The following is a 6,161-nucleotide window of genomic DNA, read 5'->3' on the forward strand; positions in this document are numbered from 1 at the left end:
AATGCGCCTGAACGGGTCGTTTTAAACCATTAAAGGTACAGTCATTAATTTTTAGTCAGAAAAGCAGCCCTCTGTCTGGATTACCTCATTGTAAACTCCCAAACATTAAACATCACATTACAAACATTTTGGAAAACATCATGTCATTTATCTTTGTAAGTTTTACAACACATACGTTTGCTATACCTGCATTTAACAAACTGTGAGTGTGTGTGTATACACACTATTTGGCCAAATGCATTTGGACACCCGACCATGAGCTTACTGGACATCACAAACAAATGGTATTAATATACTGTAGAACAACTTCTATGTCACTCTTCTGAGAAGACTTCTTACAAGACCCACTATGTCTGTGGGAATTTGTGCCTATTCAGTCCAATGGCTGGGCACTGATGGTCATGAAAGCCTCAACTGATGTTCCAGTTTATTTCAAAGTTGTTCAAGGCTCTGTGCAGGCCCGGGCAACTTGCTGTTATTAAAGGAACAATGAATTCTATGTTTTTTTTTTATGGGAATAATATAAGATCATGAATATGTGAGATGAAGCTGGTATAATTGGGTTATACAGCAAGACAGACATATCTAAGTGGTCAAAAATAAGCAGAATTACAAATGTGTGTAACCTAATAAAACAATTCCATAAAGAAAAGTGGAGCTTAACCAAATGTGTTTTGTTTTTACCAAAGTTATTTAGTGTGACAAATATGCAGTGACAAAGGATTAGAGTGGGTGAAAATTAAAGATGAAACAAAGGGGTGGTACTTTGAAATGTAAGGAAGGTATCAATCACGCTTGGACCAACACTCACTCAGCGTTGGAAATGTGAAGCTGATGTAGCCTCCAGCAACAAAAGTCGCACAAACTCGTTCTAACAGAAATAATTAATAAAAATATAAATTAATTACTTAAAGACACAGTTCTGAATTCCAATTCCTTTATCTTCTGGCTTCAGTAGTGTTTACTGTAAGAAATGATTAAATGAAACACATTTCAGTTTCTATTATCTTTTAATAGTGATTTTATGAATACATTTAGCTAATATTTATTTATTAATTAATGTTTTTATATTTGTATTATTTACATTTTAAATGTACATTACTTTTTGTAATCAGTTGTTTCTGGAGTACCTACTTTTCCAATCATTCTTTATCTAATACTGTTAAATAAATATGTACACATTCATTTCATTCCAGCAGTTGACGCAGTTGAGCATATGACCTTGAAGTCAAAGTTAAGGTCACCTCATACTATGGTCTGACCCTAAAACTCAAGATCAGATTGATCACATGCAGGACAAACGCAATTTATTCAGAATTACCCCAAGTTCAACTTCTGAATCTCATCAGAATCATTTGGTTTATTCGTTATAAAATAACGACTTGAGAAACGTAGTATGTGTGAAGAAATGAATTGCCAAAAGTATGTGGACACCCAAACAAGGAGGTGGTTTTAATAGTATGATTTTAATGTTATGTACTTTAGTGTGGCAAATCCTTGATAAGAGGCAATAAGAAAATTTAATTGTATAGATTATTTTAACAAAAATGTAGTAACGTGTCTAAATGTCTTTAAAAAAAGCATGATTTGACCTGAATTGCTTCATTAAACTGCATTTAATAAGTTATAAATCAAGAATGAAAGTAAGTGAATACAAGTGAATTACAAGTATGACTTAGCTACAGTTAGGGCACTCAGGTGGCACAGTGGTCTTATACCCACCTCGCCAAGGCTTGAGTCTCAAATCATGTGCTTAACAGACACGTTTGATGGCCTAATAAATGGGAGGGCAAATGGAGAATCACCTTCCATTCTGAATGCTGGTAGCCTCTAGGTCTAATCAAATGGGTAAGTATGTGCTGCCTTGTGATGGATTGGCACCCTGTTGAGCGGGTGTGTTCCTACCTTCCTCTCAGTGGTTTCAGGTGGAGCCGGACCCACCACCACCCTAACCAGGATGAACCAAAAATAAATGGACTGCAAATGCAATAAACATTCTGACTGCAGTGAGCAGGATCAGACTCATACCATTTATCGTCATGTTTAGCACAATACTTTAACCAGCTCACAGACCAAGAGTACTGGTCATTATGCCTTTATTTTTAGCTGGGGGACTCTTCTGATGAGGGCTCATGGGAAATCCAAATATAAAAACTCACACATGTTCAAGTTCTCTGGTGTACATGGCCTGTAAGTACAGTAAATATTGGACTTTTCACTGAAGTCAGATAGTTGTGGTGTTGATATAATGAGAGAGGGAGGTCCAAGGACATGTTGAACACACACACACACACACACACACACACACCCACACACACACACAGTCTCTTATTCATAAATACACACACGTTGGAACAAAGTTCAACACTTAAATAAAAAAAACACACAAAGACTTAGTCATAAATACACACATGCTGGCACAAAGTTCATTTAAGAACACACACACACACACACACACACACACACACACACACACACAGAATTATACCACAATCAAATTTATATCTACTACTGTGATAAAGTATTGGCTCCCTTTCTATCACTTATTCTGATCATTAAACAAACTACAATATTCCAAAAGAGAAAAAAATAAATAAAAATGAATTTTTAGTAAAACACCCACATTATCCTGAAATAAAACACGTCCAGGCTTGACTTTACCCCACAGAATACACTGTATATCTTATTTTGAACCTTGAACTCTTGAAGTCAGGCAGTTTTTAACAGGAGGAGTTTTATCACGTGGACCAAGGAAATGTTAAATAAACAAGTCTGAAATGCAGTTTCTTATGCTGTAGGACTCCACCAATCTACGATGAACCACAATAAGAGCCACTATATTTAAGAAAACACATCCAGGAGCTAATTACAACTCATGTTAATTAAAAAGAAAAAAAGACAACAGATAGACAGACGAGGAACGAAGGTACAACAAAGTCCACCCCTATTAAAAATGTTTTGAGGAGAATGTAAGATCATCTGTCTGCGGGATGAAGCTGAGGGTGTATTCGGGTAAACAAGACAATGTTAGTAGTTACAAAAGGTTCCCTTCTAAATGACTGACAGACATGAAACCTGAATGTTGAAGTGGCGTCGCCCAAGTCCTGACTTGTATGGAATGCATTGTATGGATTTTTAAGTTCCATATCATTGTAATGATTTAATATACACTGATCAGCCATAACATTAAAACCACCTCCTTGTTTCTACACTCACTGTCCATTTTATCAGCTCCACTTACCATATAGAAGCACTTTGTAGTTCTACAATTACTGACTGTAGTTTATTTGTTTCTCTACATACTTATTTAACCTGCTTTCACCCTGTTCTTCAATGGTCAGGACCCCCACACTACCACCACAGAGCAGGTATTATTTAGGTGGTGGATCATTCACAGTGGTCTAATGCTATACCCACCTCGCCAAGGCTTGAGTGTCAAATCTGGTGCTCAACAGACACGTTTGATGGCCTAATAAATGAGAGGGCAAATGGAGAGTCACCTTCTGTTGTGCGTCTGAGGCACTGGTGCAAGTGGTGGAGGAATACAGAAGGTGTAGCGTGGTCCTCCACACACGTCCTGAGGCTCACAGTTATTCTGAAAATACTTAATATAACAAGCTGATGAGAATTTGATGATAAAATGATGGTCTGTGATCCTGAAAGGACAAAGTCTAAGAACCTAGAGGTGCATTGTGGACGAGGATTGTACTTTTTATTTTTAAAATTCTCCAGATGACAAACATGATAATGATTCACAATGTTTTCCTGTTCGATCAAATCTGCCAGTAAACTTTCATTATTGCTTCAGTGTTGCCTGCTGGGAAATTACCTTCACTCAGATCCACCACCCTGTAATCACACTCAGGGGTGCGGGGAACAGGGGAACAGGATTTGGGCATGTTAGGATTCACTTACAGAAAGGCATTCCAGAAATTTCACAATCCGCTCACCCTCCCCGCCCCCGTTAGGCCCCCCGGGTGCCTCGGTGCTCTTTAACCCTTTTTCCATGTTCGTCTGCAAGTTCCAGCTTATCAGACGTGGATAAGAAAAGTCGCTCTGACTTTGGACGTTGTTCTGTTGCTAAAAGTGCAGCGAAACCCTTAAAGCTGGGTCCAAAAGTCTCAGTGCATTAATAATCAACAACAGAAAGATAAATCGTTTCTAATGCATCAATCTTACTTTAATTTGGTGGATGAACTTGGTGTACAGGGGTGGGGTGGAATTTATTGTGTGTGTGTGTGTGTGTGTGTGTGACCCCACTGTGTGGAATGTGTTCATTAGATTGGTCACAGTGGGTTTTTTTTGTCTAGTCATCATTTTTAATAAACATTCAACCCTGGACAGATAACCAAATCATCACAGAGAACATTTAATCACAGATTCACATTCACTTAGGAGCAATTTGGAGCAGCCAACCCACCTTTTGCATGCTTTTGTAAAGATACCAGAGTACCACAAATGAACCAAAGTAAAAAATAAAGCTTGTGAGACAGTGGGCAAACCCAGGTCTGTGAAGCTGCAACACTGTTCCATCTATCAACAGACTTGTATTACAGTTTGGATTAATGAATGAATAAATATATAAATGCATCTAAGCTCCTACAATGCATCCACGCATATCAACCTACCAGTATGGAGTCTGTAGATGCGCTAGTTCCTGTGTTGGACTCACCCAACCCCCTCGGTAGAGCTTCTGCATGACTTTCGTAGTCATGAGAGGGGGTTCTGTCTGGTCACCGGTGAAGGGCCCCACAGATTGGTGATACTGGGGGAATATTGTTTGACAGAACACACACAGCTTTGTTCCCAATGTAAGCCAGCAGACACCAAAGTGCAAAAACTTTTTTCAGTGAATGATTTGCTTATTTTAAAGACCTTCTAATGCTTCAATCCAGCCCTCGCATTGAGAACTCTCTCATTCTGGTCCAGGATGGTTTTAAATGGGACATTAAAGCTTCTTTTGGATTAAAATCACTCAGTTCTTCAAGACGGTGGCAATCTACACCTCAGCCTACTCTTCAGAACTTCCTATAAAGCTGAAATCCAAATAATTTCAGCATTATGTGCTAGAGCATTATTATCTGTCATTCAGCTGCTGTTGGGCCCTTAAACGAGGCCCTTGAGGACAGCGGTAGCTCAGCAGTTCAGGTACTGGACTAGTAATCATGAGGTTGCTGGTTCAAGCCCCACCATCCCTCCCCCTGAGCAAAGCCCTTAACCCACAATTGCTTGAACTGTATTCAGTGATAATTAATAAGTAGTTTGGGATATACGTCTATACGTACGTATATATCACAACTGAAGGCTAATTTTGCAAATAGGGACAGTTGTTAAAGTTCCAAAGAAGCTTAATAACTGTAAAAAAAGAAACCCTTGTAATGTTTATCTATTAAAACCTTAATGAAGAAAATAGTATAGTAACATACTGTATATAATACTGGAGATAGCAGTTCATACCCCTGATGTTAAAACAACAAACACACAAGTTCATCATTCCAACACACACCAGGTTATCAAAACAGGATGTGTCTCGCTTCAGCAGCTTCAGTGTTTGTAAAAGCAGATGTGTACAAACACAAATAAAACAGAAAGAACAAACCAGAATAGACATAAGAAATACACTATATGAACAAAAGTATTGGGACACCACTTCTAATTATTAAATGCATGTGTTTCGGCCACAGTCGTTGCTAACTGGAGTAAAAAATGGTTTATATAAAGGAAATATGTGTTTTATATTTATATATGCTTCCAGCTTGGCAGCTACAGTGTAGGGAAGGCCCTTACCTGTTCTAGCATGACTGCGCTCTACATTTACATTTTTGGCATTTAGCAGACGCCTTTATCCAAAGCGACTTACAGTACTGTGACGGTATATACTCTGAGCAATTGAGTGTTAAGGGCCTTGCTCAAGGGGCCCAAAACCAGTGGTGGGGCTTGAACCAGCAACCTTTTGATTACTAGTCCAGAACTCTATGCTATGCTACAACTACGCGCTATAAAGACATGAAGAAAAGCTCAGTTTAAAAATCAAGAAGCTCCAGTGTCCTGCACAGAGACCCTGACCTCAGCCCTACTCAACAGCTCTGAGATGAACCGGAACACCGACTGAATGATCAGTACCCAGCCATAAAAATGCAGTCATCTTTTGACTAAACTGG

The sequence above is a fragment of the Trichomycterus rosablanca genome, chromosome 21, assembly GCF_030014385.1.
Source record: "Trichomycterus rosablanca isolate fTriRos1 chromosome 21, fTriRos1.hap1, whole genome shotgun sequence".
In the NCBI taxonomy this organism is placed as follows: Eukaryota; Metazoa; Chordata; class Actinopteri; order Siluriformes; family Trichomycteridae; genus Trichomycterus; species Trichomycterus rosablanca.